Below are 15,245 nucleotides of genomic sequence, written 5' to 3'. Positions count from 1 at the left end.
ATGTGTTGTTTTGCGTCAATGGCCAACACAATCCGAAAATGTACATGAGGAAGCCTTCGAGTGTTGCCACATATCCAGCACCATCATGGCATGCCCACAACTTACTAACCCTAACCTGTACATCTGTGCAATGTGGGAGGAAACCAGAGCACCCGGAGGAAACCCAGGCAGCCACAGGTAGAGTGTACAAACTCCTTACAGACAGCGGTGGGAATTGAACCCCGATTGCTAGTGCTGTGAAGCATCATGCTAACCGCTACGCTGCTGTGCCCGGACTCTCCCGCTAGTGGAGACGTTTATATATTTATTGAAATACAGTGCAGCACAGCCCCCTCCGGCCTTCGAGCCGCGCCACCAGTAACCCCTGATTTAACCCCAGACTAATCACGGGACAGTTTACAATGACCAATTAACCTACCAACCGGTACGTCTTTGGACTGTGGGAGGAAACCAGAGCACCCGGAGGAAACTCACGCAGCCACGGAGAGAACGTGCAAACACCTTACGAGCAGCGGTGGGAATTGAAACTGGATCACTGCTATCATAAAGTGTTGTGCTAACCACTACACTACCGTATATCCCAACATTTACCCTGTTTCAGCTCCTAAGGGGGAAATTGAATCCATATCACTTGCATTGTATTAGCGTTACGCTAACCGCTACACCCCGGCGCTCCCATGTGCTATTGGAGAGATGCAGTGGGGTCTGTGCATAACCCCAATCAGCTAAAGCAGCTGCCTCAATATTTAAGAAAGTGTGTAAAATTGATATGTGTCATGCAAACTAATTGTCAGCTGCTAAATGATTTGTATTTTTAAAATAAGTTATAAAACTCAGTAATTATCTCTGTATTAAATGCTCAGTTACTTAATTAATTAATGGCTGATTCAGCGCCACAATTTTTTTGCAATGGAGAAATTAAGTTAAGAGGCAAGCCATGTTTTCCCTTTCAAAGCACCTGAGCAGACACCACAGTTCACAGGGAGCGATAGTGGAACACAAACAAACAGCTTTGTTGAGGCTTGGCCTCCGGGGGATGATTATGTCTGTCGCGCTGTGCCGTCCCAGTGACTTTTCTAATGCAGGCTTGTCTTGAGAATGAAGACTTGGCATAACCAACTTCTCAGAACTCCCTGGTTAAACTGGCTTTGTCTTCCCGTGCCCGGCTAATCCACGTAGACAAAATAAACGAAGTGTCTCAATTGCTTCTGCATAGCTGTTGAGCTGAAGTTTGGTCACCTGTGCTGTGTGAAAGGTCGGCAGTTTTGAGCAGAAGTTAATGTTTCAGAGAATTCTCTTCAAAAGTCAAATTTATTGTCATATCGACAAGTACAGTACTGTGGAAAATCCTTAAGGCATATAGCTAGGGTCTTTTGTGTCTTTTGCACAGTGCTGTAGTAACTTTATGTGTTGCAATGTACTGCTGCCACAAAAAAAACAAACTTCATGACATGTGTGAGTGATGATAAACCTGATTCTGATATGGGTCCCTGTTGTGGACTGAGAATGAGAAGGGGGGCAGGGAGAGGGGAATCATGGTTGGGAAAAGGGGAAGGGAGAGGGGAGGGAATGTGGAGCACCAGAGAGACATTCTGTAATGATCAGTAAACCAATTGTTTGGAAACAAATGACCTTGCCTGGTGTCTCGGGGCTGGGTCTGCAAATGTGTCACCACCCCCCTCCCCCTGCCCCAGCATTCCTTCTCTGCCAGCTGTCCCACACCCCTCCCGCGGCGCTCCTCCCTCGCTATTCCCAACATCCTTTGCTCCGGCCAGCTTTACAAACTCACTCTCCGCTCCACATTGACAAATACAAGTCTGTGCCTTACTCACCCTAGCTATATATATGTGTCTAAAACTTTTATACGGTACTGTAAATGTCTGCAAAGGTGCAATGAAAAACTTACTTGCAGCCACGTTGTGGACACATAGCAACATTAAACAGCATCCTGACATAGGTATGTGCTGTCCAGGCAATCCAAGGCTGTGTGGAGAGCCAATGGGATTGCGTCCACTGTAGATCTATTGTGGCGATAGGCAAAGTGCCGTGGGTTCAGGCCCTTGCTGAGACAAGAGTTAATTGTCGCCATGACCAACCTCTCAAAGCATTTCATCACTGGAGATGTGAGTGTGACTGGATGATAGTCGTAAAGGCAGCTCGTACTGTTCTTCGTGGGAACTGATATAACTCTTGCCCTTCTGAAGTAGGTGGGAACTTCCGACTGTAGCAATGAGCAAATGAAAATGTCTTTGAGCGCCTCCGCAAGTTAGTTGGCACACATTTTCAGAGCTCCACCAGGTACACCACTGGGGCCTGCCACCATGCAAGGGTTCACTCTCTTGAAAGAGGGCCTGATGTTGGCCTCTGAGACAGAGATCATCAGCAACACAGCACTCACGAGAGAAAGATAATTAACAACATAAATTATACAAAATTATAAATGAAAGAACACAATTAACAATATCTATTGTAATGCAAAGTGGTCATAGTACTGAGGTAGTGATTGGTGTTGATCAAGTGGATTCAAGTACTGAATGGATGAAAGGGCGAAGATGTTCTTGAACACAATCAGAACGATAAAACACAATGTCCTTTCCAACACTCACAAAATGCTGGAGAAACTCAGCAGGTCGATTGAAATGAATAAACCATCGACGTTTCGGGCCAAGACCCTTCTTCAGGACTGAGAAAGAAGGGGGAAGACAACAGAATAAAAAGGTGGGAGGAGGGGAAGGAGGCAAGCTGGGAGATGGCAGGTGAAGCCAGGTGCGTAGGAAAGGCAGGGGGCTGGAGAGGAAAAATGCGACTTGAGAGGAGCATGGACCATAGCAGAAAGGAAAATAGGAGGGGACACGGGGGGAAGTAATAGGCAGGCGAGAAGGGGAAAAAGTCAGAATGGAGAAAAGAGGAAGTGGGGGGAGGAAATTTGTTTACTGGAAGGAGAAATCGATATTCTTGCCATCAGGTGTGATGCTACCCAAATAGAATATAAGGTGTTCCTCCTCCACCCCGAGGGTGGTCTCACCTTGGCACAGGAGGAAACCATGGACCGACATGTTGGAACAGGACTAGGAGTCGGCATTAAGATGTTGGACCACCCGGAAGTCCTGCCTTTGGTGGACGGAGGGGAGATGCTCGACGAAGCGGTCCCCACATTTATGACGAGTCTCACCAATGTGGAGGAGGCTGCATCAGGAGCACCAGATGCAATAGACGGCTGCAGCAAGATTCCTGTAAGGACTGTTTGGGGCTCTGAAAGGAGGAGAGGGAGGGGGTGAATGGGCAGGTGTAGCACCTAGGCTGCTTGCAGTGATAAGTGCCAGGAGGGGGGAGATTAGTGGGGAGGGACAAATGGACAAGAAGGGTAAAGAGACACAGTAAATTTACCCATTTCTCCAAAGATATTATACAATAAACAAACAGAATTCTTTTGGGGAGAGGAGGTGATGCTCCATAAGGACCTTGGAGGCACAACAGCTCCTTTACTCTCTTAGCGTGGTTGCATCACAACCTGGTATGGGAGCTCCAATGGCGAGGTATGGAAAAGACGACAAAAAATGGTGGATGCTGCCCAGTCCATCACAGGAAAAACTCTCCCCAAAATGCATTGAGCTCATCTACAATAACCAAAGACACAAGAAAGCTGCATCTGTCATTAAGGCCCCCCGCCCACTCCACCATCGAGGCCACGCTCTCTTCTTGCTATTGCCATTGGATAGGAGCCTTAGGACCCATTCCACCAGGTTTAGGAACTGTTATTACCCTTCAGCCATTTGGATCCTCAACCCAAAAGGCCTCCACAACTCATGCTCTCAGCCTTGCTTAAATATATTTTCAGGCGGCATGGTAGTGTAGTGCGTATCTCATCACTTCGCAGGACAGGCAACCCCGGTTCAATTCCCACTGATGCCTCTACGTTCTCCCTGTGACCGTGTGGGTTTCCTCCGGGTGCTCCAGTTTCCTCCCACAGTCCAAAGGCATACCGGTTGGTCGGTTAATTAGTCATTGTAAATTGTCCCGTGATTAGGCCAGGATTAAATTGTGGGGTTGCTGGGCAGCGTAGCTCGAAGGACCGATTCCACACTGTATCGCAATAAACAAATAAATAAATAATATTAGCTTTGCTTACATGAGAAATAAAGCAAATATATATTATATATACATTTTGCACAATTTGTCTTCTTTTGCACATTTGTTATCAGTCGTTATTTATGTGTAGGTTTTCTTTATTTTCTTGTGAGTACCTACAAGTGAATGACTTTCAAGGTATTATATGGTAAAATTTACTTTGAACTTTGACTGACATCATTTACGTATTTTTTACTTTGCTGGCTTATCTCTGGAAAATTGAAACAGTTCAGTCCCCCTGAACCGGGTTTCATCTCTCTTGATCCACCAGTTCAATGCCAACACGAGGGTGGGTTGGGAGTGAGTTTCAGCTCTGAGAGGGGTGTGGGCTGAGTGACAGCAGGTTTAGTATCTCATGATAGCGTAGCAGTTAGTGCAACTGCTTTACACTGCCAGCGATCTGAGTTCGATTCCCACCACTGTCTGAAAGGAGTTTCTACATTTTCCGAGTGGCCGTGTGGTTTTCCTCTGGGTGCTCTGGTTTCCTCCCACATTCCAAAGATGTATGGATTAGGGTTTGTGAGTTGCGGGCATATTATGTTAGCACTGGAAGTGTGGTGACTCATGTTGGCTGCCCCCAGCACAACCTCATGGATTTGATTTGACACGAATGACGCATTTTGCTAAATGTTTTGATGCACATATGACAAATAGAGTTATCTTTTTAAGCTTTTTAACTTCTTCCCAACTTTCCTTACATTAGATATAAAACTGTACCACATGATGTTGTGCCATCTCTTTAACCTATTCTAGGATCACTCTAACCCAGGGGTTCCCAGCCTGGAGTTCACAGACCCCTCAGTTAATGGTAGGGGTCCAAGGTATTAAAAATGGTTGGGAGCCCTTGATCTAACCCTTCCCACCCACGTAGCTATCCATTTCAACAGAATTGGGCAAGAGATGTTGACTTTAGATATCAAAATCAGGCAGGTGGTTCCACATTTGATATCTCCAGCCCCTCAAAGCTGATTTTCCACTCGTCCACGTGTGGGATCCTCAGTAGTGAACAGTCATCTTCGTTATTGTCATTCATCTGAATGGTGGGAAGATGATGATCAAAGTTCCTAAAGATTAAAGATTACCTTTATTTGTCATTGAAACATCAAACATGCAGTGAAATGTGTCAATGATCAACACAGTTTGAGGATGTGCTGGGGGCAGACTGCAAGAGTCATCTCACTTCTGGTGCCAACATGGCGTGCCCACAACTCACTACCCTAACCCGTATGGATTTAGACCGTGGGAGGAAACCGGAGCACCCGGAGGAAACCCATGGGGTCATGGTGGAGAATGTACAGACAATGGCGGGGATTGCACCCCAATCAGTGGCGCGATAAAGCGTAATGCTAGCTGCTACGCGACTGTACTGCTCCTGTAGTTTTTCAAGGAGCCGAGCCAATGCGTGGAACTTCTGGTTGTCTGATTCACAAAGTTGCTTGGCTGGTGTTAATCCCTGAACAGAACGGCCATTCTGCCGTGGACTCGGCTAAGAACGTTTGAGAGGACCGCAGCTTCGCCCATCAGATGCAGTCGTAGTGTTAGCAGATGGAAGCACATCTCACACCATCATTGGTCCTTCTCAAAGTGGGAATGGTTTACACGCTCCTGAATGAGGTGCGGTATCTCACTCTGAACCTTCAGCACACGCCACTGGAATGGGTCCCATCCTATTCTGACAGATTGTTGTTTCTGTGTGGTTCTGCGAAGCATTGTGGGTAAGTTCTATTGGCGCTGGGTTGTGTGGTGACACCTGCAGGCCAGGCTGCCCATGGCACATCCTTGGGTGTTGTTGGCTGTTAACGTGAATGATGCATTTCACTGTATGTTTTGAGATACATGTGATTCAAGATTCAGTATTGTTTAATGTCATTTCAATGGTTCAATTTAATTGCGGAGAATGTATACAGTATACAACCTGAAATCAAAATCGTTGCAGAAATCCTAACTCTTTGCAGAAATCCTAACTCTTTGCAGAGATCCTAATTCTTTGCAAAAATCCTAACTTTTTGCAGAAATCATGACTCTGCAGAAGTCGTGACTCTTTGCAGAAATCGTGACTCTTTGCAGAAATCCTAACTTTTTGCAGAAATCATGACTCTTTGCAGAAATCATGACTCTTTGCAGAACTCGTGGCTCTTTGCAGAAATTGTGGCTCTTTGCAGAAATCGTGACTCTTTGCAGACATCCATGAAACACGGAGAAAAAGACACAAAGAATGAATGACAGAAAAAATGTTAAAACCCTGAAGCCCCCCGCAACTCCCACACACAAGCAGCAGCAGAAGAATCAACCCTTCCTCACCTGCTCCAGCAAAATCCCCACCACCCACCGTGCAAGCAATAGCAAAGCCCCTCCCCACCGAGACCATGACCCAGAGTCCATCCTTCCCAACACCTCAACTTCTCAAAAAGGCCTCTGTCTCACTAATGAGGTAGAGAGAGATGTCACTCCTGCCACAGTAAGAGGGGAGGCCCACAGCTCACTGTTTCCATGTAACGTTGCTTGTCCGAGCCCCCCGCCCCGACTCGAAGGCCAACACATGCTCACTCACCATCGAGGGAGAGATCGCTCGAGTGCAGAGGCCCCCGACAGTGGCGCACACCGTCTACTGTGGTTGTCTGGATGTTTTGATCTCCCGCGACGCTTCAGTCAGCGACGTTGGTGAGGAGTCGGGTCGTCCACAAGTTGCTCCTGGAGATACCAAAACGCCAGGCCACTTGTCGGATTCTGAGAGCGAGAACCCACCGCCCCTGAAGAACATAGTTCGAGTGCAGCTGTAGATCACGGATCCGACAGGACCCCAGCCACCCTGAGAAAAGGGAGAAAGAGTCACGAGAACAGGATGTGGATGAACAGGAAGAAATCGCCCAGATCTGAACAAAACCTGTGGCACCATCTGTACACAAGTGAAAAGGAGAACAAAATCATTATTATTCCAGGTCCGACTCAGCACAGAAAAAGCTCAGTAAGATAAAGAACACAATAACAACTTTTAGAAAATCATAACATAAGTACAATTTACAGTACTGTCCAATGGTCTTTGGCACATATCGATAGCTAGGGTACCTAAGAGTTTTACACAGTACTGTGTGTGTCAACGTGGAGCGGAGAGTGGGTTTGTAAACTGGGTAGGAGCAAAGGATGTTGGAAATGGTGAGGAGGGGTGTGGGGCAGGTGACAGAGGAGGAGTGCCAGGGGTGGGGGGTGGTGTGGGTGCAGACACACCCAGCTCTGAGACACCAGGCAAGGTCATTTGATTCCAAACAATTGGTTTATAGGTCATTACAGAATGTCTCTCAGGTGCTTCCTGCTCCCTCCCCTCTCCCTTCCCCTTTTCCCAACGGTGACTCCCCTCTCCCTGACCCCTTCCCACTCTCAGTCCAGAACAGAGACCCAAATCAGAATCATTGTCACACACAGATTCCATGAAATTTGTTTTCTATTGCGCCAGCAGTATAGTGCAATACATAAAATTACTACAGTACTGTGCAAAAGTCTTAGGCAGCCTAGCTATATATATACACACACATATACACATATATATGCGTGTGTTTATGTGTGCCTAAGACCTTTGCGGAGTATTGTATATAAAACTGTATAAATACATAGGATAGCCTATATACATAGATTGATTGTATGTCCACAAAGTGACACTAGGCACAGGAGTGTCTGTACATACGGTGACTGACAGGAAATGATGAAGTAACGGTGGTCGGGGATGCGGACATGTGGGTTAGTGGTGGGGGTGTTGATCAGCCTTACTGCTTGGGGAAAATAACTGTTTTTGAGTCTGGTGAATCTGATTGCTGCCCTGTTGGGATACAAGTGGCTCATGAGGACACGGCAAAGTGTGTCACGAAACGACTTTGCAAATCGCAGGTGAATAGACTCACTTGCACAAAACACAAAAAATGCTGGAGGAACGCAGGAAATCAGGCAGCATCTGTGGGAGGGGAATAACCAGTTGATGTTTCAGTCCCAAACTACTGTTTTTCATCTTCAATTTGTTCTTTCTTCCCTCGGCTACAGAACATTCCCTGGCTCAGGATGTACAGAGACTGAGCATTCCCAACAATATTCCAGAAAATAATCAGGTGGGAGGGAGTGGTCAGGGTTATCAGTCCCTAATCTGTCTCTCCAACCTGAAAACAAAGGCCCTTTACATCAGAGACACATCGTTACTGACGTACACACAGTGGCCTCTTCATTAGGTACACCTATACACCTGCTCGTTAATGCAAATATCTAATCAGCCAATCACATACATAAGAATATAAGAACATAAGAAATAGGAGCAGGAGTCGGCCATCTGCCATTCAATAAGATCATGGCTGATCTGGCCATGGACTCATCTCCCCTACCTGCCTTTTCCCTATAAACCTTAATTCCATGTAGCAACAACTCACTGCGTAAAAGCATGCAGACATGGTCAAGAGATTCAGTTGTTGTTCAGACCAAACATCAGAATGGGAAGAAACGTGGTCTAAGTGACTTTGACTGTGGAATGATTGTTGGTGCCAGACGGGGTGGTTTGAGTATCTCAGAAACTGCCGATCACCTGGAATTTTCACACGTATCAGTCTAGAGTTTGCAGAGAATAGTGCAAAAACAAACAAAAAGAAAATCCAGTAAGCGGCAGTTCCGCGGGCAAAAATGCCTTGTTAATGAGGCAGGTCAGAGGAGAACGGCCAGACTGGTTCAAGCTGACAGGAAGGCGACAGTAACTCAAATAACCAGCAGTGTGGAGAAGAGCATCTCTGAACGCACAATGTGTTGAACTTTGAAGTGGATGGGCTACAGCAGCAGAAGACAGGGATATGCTCAGTGGCCACTTTATTAGGTACAGAAGGTACAAAATAAATTAGCCATTGGGTGTAGGAATGATTGATGTCAATTCCGCATCCTGGGAAGTCTCTCTCAGTTGTAACGTGTCAAGCACCATGTCAGCAATGGACTAATCCCAAATGAGAACCCCTATTCTCATCATTGTACAAAACATGGATTTCAAAATCTACTCTTTGGAGTAGAAATAGGATGTTGCCCACCATCATCCACCTAAATCAAGTAGGTTTTTAATTCAGATTTTCTGTAACAATTCAGAAGTTTGATTTGCAAGGCCTTTATGCTGTATTATGGCAATGCTAATTGCAAGCAAAAAAAAAACTATTCTTGAGATACACGTCAAGAAATCTCCTTTCAGAGTAGATATATGGCTTTATTCCAAAGGCACACTACCCATGTTCCATTTATCACAATCCTGTTCAGCCCCCTCCCCAACACCTCTTCCCTTCAGGGTCACTTTCACCGGATTTCACCCATTTCAAAATGTGAAAACATTGTGCCGAGGCGTTTTGTGCTTTCCATACAAGCAGGTTTTTATGTTGCTTCTGAGGTTTAATTACCTTCAGGAGAGCATGGATTTTGCATTCAACTGATCACAGACACACAAAGCAAAATATTTACAAAAGAGAGTGACATTTATTGTCCATATTGATTTTCCTCCTGAGCAGGTAAAGAGTTTTAATTAAAATTAGGATTTTGCAAAAAAAAGCAGTGGTTGTGAAGAGGGTATGCAGTCGCTTTATTCTAAAGAAGCATTTAATAGAGCTGCAACAAATTGACCTATGCTGCCTTTCAATCACGCAGATCCTTTGCTTGGAATGGCTTTTATCACACGCATTCCCTTAAGCGACTGCAATTTAGCAGAAGCTCTCCTGCGAACAAAGACAGCCTCCGACAACGAGAATGGTGCAAAAAAAAAACAAGGTAGCAACTTAAAGCAGGTCAACAAATGTTAGGGTTGGCGCTGTGCCGCAGAATCATCGAAGAAGAGTCCATCTGCTTTGGAGGCTTGTGTGAATTCATTTTCACCACTGCGCTGGGGAGCTACACGTATCTTCAGAAAGACGCAATCCCTAGTTGAACATAGAATTTGACAAGATCACAGAAAGAAAAAAAAATAGTTTTAGTTGTTGCATGAACGTCGAAACATGCAGTGAAACGTGTCACTTGTATCAACGATCGATACAGTCTCAGGGCGTGAAATAAGGAGAAGATTCGGAAATCAGAGATGCAAAGGGAATTGGGAATCCTTGGTAAGGATTTCCTAAAGGTTAACTAGCAGGTTGGATTGTTGGTAAGGAACGCAAATACAATGTTAGCATTCAGTATGAGAGGACTAAGATAGTCCGAGAAGGATGTAATGCTGAGGCTTTATAAGCCATTGGTCAGACTGCATGTGGAGTATTGTGCAAACACGAGGAAACCTGCAGATGCTGGAATTTCAAGCAACACACTTGCTGGTGAACGCAGCAGGCCAGGCAGCATCTCTAGGAAGAGGTGCAGTCGACGTTTCGGGCTGAGACCCTTCGTCAGGACGAAGGGTCCTGGCCTGAAACGTCGACTATGGAGTATTGTGAGCAGTTTTGGGACCCTTTTCTGAGAAAAGATGTGCTGGCATTGGAGAGGATGTTCACAAGAATGATTCCAGGAATGGAAAGATTACCATATGAAGAGCATTTGATGGCTCTGGGCCTGTGCTCACTGGAGTTTAAAAGAATGAGGGAGGGCGTGAGATCTGATTGAAGCCTATCGAATGCTGAAAGGCATAGATAGAGTGGATGTGGAGAGGATGTTTCCTATAGTGGGGGAGTCTAGACCAGAGGGCACAGTCTCAGAATATAAGGATGCCCATTTAGAACAGAGATGAGGAGGAATTTCTTTAGCCAGAGGCTGGTGAATCTGTGGAATTCATTGCCACAGACGACTGTGGAGGCCAAGTCATTGGGTATATTTAAAGCAGCTGTTGATATGTTCTTGATTAGTCAGGGTGTTAAATGGAGAAGGCAGGAGAATGGGGTTGAGACGGATAATAAATCAGCCATGATGGAATGGTGGAGCGTTCTCAATAGGCCGAATAGCCTAATTCTGCTTCTATGTCTTATGGTCTAATGGTTTTATCTTCTGGATGAAGAATTCAAGTGTCGCCAAGCTTCCAACTTAGCATTCCTAATGCGTACGTCTTTGAAATGTGGAGTATTGCGGTCGGGGTGAGGTCGAAGGTGCTCGGCAGAGGATGGTGCTTGTTAGGCTGTATTGGAGGGGCTGGTCAGAGGCTCGAAGTTTTCGGACGGATGGACTTAGTATCGGCTGTGGTCGGGTGCTTCCAGTGCATCAGCAGTTGTCAGTGCCTGGAGGTTTATGGCAGGGAGTTTCTCCCTTTTCCCACCTGCTATCGGGGACTCGGGAGTCGATCGGGACTTTGAGACTTTATTTTATCGTGCCCATGGTCTGCTCTTTATCAAATTATGGTATTGCTTTGCACTGCTGTAACCATATGTTATAAATATGTGGCTCTGTCAGTGTTAGTCTTTGGTTTGTCCTGTTTTTCTGTGATATCACTCTGGAGGAACATTGTATCATTTCTTAATGCATGCATGCATTTCTAAATGACAATAAACGAGGACTGAGTGTTCTCATAATCTAATTTATTGAGTGATACAGCATGGTAACAGGTTCTTCTGGCCCAACGAGCTCGGAATGCCCAATTACACTCATGTGATCAATTAACCAACTAACCCATATACCTTCAGAATGTGGGGGGAAACCGGAGCACCCGGAGGAAACCCACGCGGTCACAGTGAGAGCGTGCAAACTCCTTACAGAGAGCAGCAGAAGCGGACCTGGGTTACCGGCGCTGTAAAAGTGTTAGGCTAACCGCCACGCTACTGTGCTGCCCCTAGATATAAAAGCACATCTTCATTTTGGTTCTCCATTAAGAAATGGACTTTAAAATCCATACCCTGTTCCAGTCTCCCTCCGGCCTTGCCTCCCTCCCTGTCCTTGCCATCTCCTCCATTCATGTAACATTGCCAGAGCACAGAGCTTGTCCAATTCCAGCTTTTGACTGCTTAATTACTTACTGCCCTTTATGCCGCTGGTGGTCAGGGCAGCAACGAAGACCCGCCATCTGTGTCTGTCCGTACCGATAAACAAAGCACAAGGCCCTGACTCCAGCCAGCTTCGCTCTCCGGGTCATTGATGTGCGCAAGTCTCTGAACCCTATGACAGGGTTGTAGTCCTCTTGGAGGAGTTCTGGACTGTCCTTCAATTTAATTCAAGATTTACCAGGATACTGCCCGGATTGGAGAACATGTTTTATGGCAGGGGTCCCCAACCTTCTTTGCACTGCGGACCGATTTAATGTTGACAATATTCTTGCGGACCAGCTGACCGGGGGGAGGGGGTGTTCAAGTAGGGTTAAACTCACCTCAACATGTCTTTTACAGTTAGGGTTGCCAACTTCCTCACTCCTAAATAAGGGACAAAAGTAGCAGTCTAATCCCAGGACACCTTACCCAGGAAGGACTACTATGACCATGAAGCCTTGCGCGGGCACCTATGTGTGCATGCGCGTACGTGCCGATTTCCCCCCCCACAAATCAGTTTTGCCTTCATCTTCCCGACTACACTGTACATACATTATTTCTACTTTATATAGGCTGTGTATTTATCATATCATTCCTGCTTTTACTATATGTTAGTGTTATTTATTTTCGGTTTTATGTGTTATTTGGTATGATTTGGTAGGTTATTTTTTGGGTCTGGGAACACTCAAAAAATTTTCCCATATAAATCAATGGTAATTGCTTCTTCGCTTCATGCCATTTTGGCACGAAAGGTTTCATAGGAACGCTCTACCTTAGCAGGGGAAATACGGGACAAACCAATTTAGCCCAATATATGGGATGTCCTGGCAAATACGGGACAGTTGGCAACCCTATGTTCAAGTTCAACAGTGCGTGACAGGGAATGAGGAAAGGTGCAGCTGACTCATATCATTTCCTCACGGCCCGGGAGCACATGCTTTGCAGCCTGGTGGTTGGGGACTGCTGTTTTATGAGGCTTGGTTGAGTGAACCAGGGCAAAGGAGGATGAGAGGTGACTTGCTAGACGTGCATAAGATGCATAAAGTGGACAGCCAGAGACTTCTTCACCAGGGTGGAAATGACTAATACCAGGGGCCACAATTCTAAGGTAATTGGAGGAAAGCTCCTAAAAAACTTGTAAGGAAAACTTTCTTAGGATTTTGCAAAGATTTGGCATGACATCTAAAAACTTTGACAAACTTCTATAGATATGTAGTGGAGAGTATATTGGCTGGCTGCACCACAGCCTGGTATGGAAACACCAATGCCCTTGAACAGAAAATCCTACAGAAAGTAGTGAATACAGCCCAGTCCATCACAGGTCAAGTCCTCCCCGCCATTGAGCACATCTGCATGAAACGCTTTCGGAGGAAAGCAGCATCTATCATCAGGGACCCCCACCTTCTAGGAGATGCTCTCTTCTCGCTGCTGCCATCAGGGAGGAGGTACAGGAGCCTCAGGACTCACACCACCAGGTTCAAAAACAGCTATTACCTCTCAACCACCATGCTCTTGAACCAACTTCACTCAACTTCACTTGCCCCATCATTGAAATGTTCCCACAACCTATGGATTCACTTTCTCAGACTCTTCATCTCATGTTCTTGATAATTATTGTTTATTTATTATTATTATTTATTTGTTTTTGTATTTGCACAGTCTGTTGTCTTTTGCGTACTGAACACCTAAGTTGGTGCGGTCTTTCATTGATTCAGTCATGGTTATTATTCTATGGATTTATTGAGTATGCCCGCAAGACAATGGATCTCAGGGTTGTATATGGTGACATATATCTACTTTGAACTTTGTATAGGAGGATGGTAGAGATAGGTTTTTTACACAGAAAGCAGTGAGTGCATGGAACTCATGCTAGGGGTGGTGGAAATGTCAGATACATTGGGGGCATTTAAAAGACTGTTAGACAGGCACATGGATGATAGAAAAACAGAGGGCTATGTGGGAGAGAAAGGCCCTCACCTGCCCTGTAATCCTTCCACCAGTCACATAAAGCTCCCCTCTCGTGAACATCTTGCATCCTGTTTGAGGGTGAGGGGTGGAATCTAGGGCGGAGGATAGGTTACAGCATGAACTGGCATTCTCTTGGTTTGTCAAACAGACCCCTTTCTTTGTCAGGGAACATGCAGCGGTATGTGACTGGTGTCAATGAGTGGTTGATGGTCAGCACGGTCTCAAGGGGCTGAATGGCCTGTTTCTGCACTTTACGATCCCGCTGTAGGAAAGACGCCATTAAACTGGGAAATTTGAAGAGAACATTAATGAGGATACTGCCAGGACACAAGGGCCTGAGTTATAGGGAGAGGTTAAACAGGCTAGGATTGTATTCCGCGGGGACTGAGGGGTGTCATTATAGAGGTGTATATCTATGGGTATAGATAGGGTGAATACACTCAGCCTTTTTGCCAGGGGTGGGGAGTCAAGGTTCATAGGTTGGAGAGGATGAAAGATTTAAAAATGGTTTGAGGGGCAACTTCACACAGAGGCTGGTATGGAATGAGCTGCCCAAGGAGGTAGTCGAGGCAGGTATAACCGATAGCTCATACTAGGTTACAGGGAGAAGGCAGGAGAATGGGGTTGAGGGGATAATAACTCGGCCGTGACGGAATGGCCCAATTCTGCTTCCATCTCTTATGGTCTTATAAAAACAAGGTTTATAAGACAGGAGAGGTACACGGATAGGATATGTTTAGCGGGATTAGGGCCGAACATGGGCAGGATGGGACTACCTTGGGGGGCACCATGGATACGTTAGTCTGAGTTACTCTGAGTGAGGTGACAGGGCCATAAACTGGTCTCAGGTCATCAAGACCAAGTGATGTTCAGGTTCAAGTTTATTGTCATTCAACTGTACACATATATCCGGCTAAAAAAAACAATGTTCCTCAGGATTAAGGTGCCAAACACAATACATACAGTACTGTTCAAAAGTCTGCGGTACGTATACAGTATATAGCTAGGGAGACTAAGACTTTTGCACAGTAATGTATTTGTCAACGAGGAGCAGAGAGTGAGTTTGTAAATCTGGCAGGATAAAAGGATGTTGGGAATGGTGAGGGTGGAACGCTGCAGGAGGGGTGTGACCAGATGACAGAGGAGGAGTGCCAAGGTCGGGGCTGGTGTGGATACAGACACACTCAGCCCTGAGACACAAGGCAAAGTGATTCGATTCCA

The 15,245-nt window shown here is 45.8% G+C and overlaps 1 protein-coding gene across 2 annotated transcripts in view; it reads left to right on the top strand.

Moving 5' to 3' along the window:
• LOC134359766 (nuclear receptor subfamily 5 group A member 2-like) overlaps positions 1 to 15,245 on the top strand; it is a 118,742-nt gene that overhangs the window by 92,126 nt on the left and 11,371 nt on the right. The gene's annotated exons all lie outside the window — the stretch shown is intronic.

The sequence above is a fragment of the Mobula hypostoma genome, chromosome 21 (genome assembly GCF_963921235.1).
Source record: "Mobula hypostoma chromosome 21, sMobHyp1.1, whole genome shotgun sequence".
Classification (NCBI taxonomy): domain Eukaryota; kingdom Metazoa; phylum Chordata; class Chondrichthyes; order Myliobatiformes; family Myliobatidae; genus Mobula; species Mobula hypostoma.
This window is presented reverse-complemented; position numbering and strand designations above follow the sequence as displayed.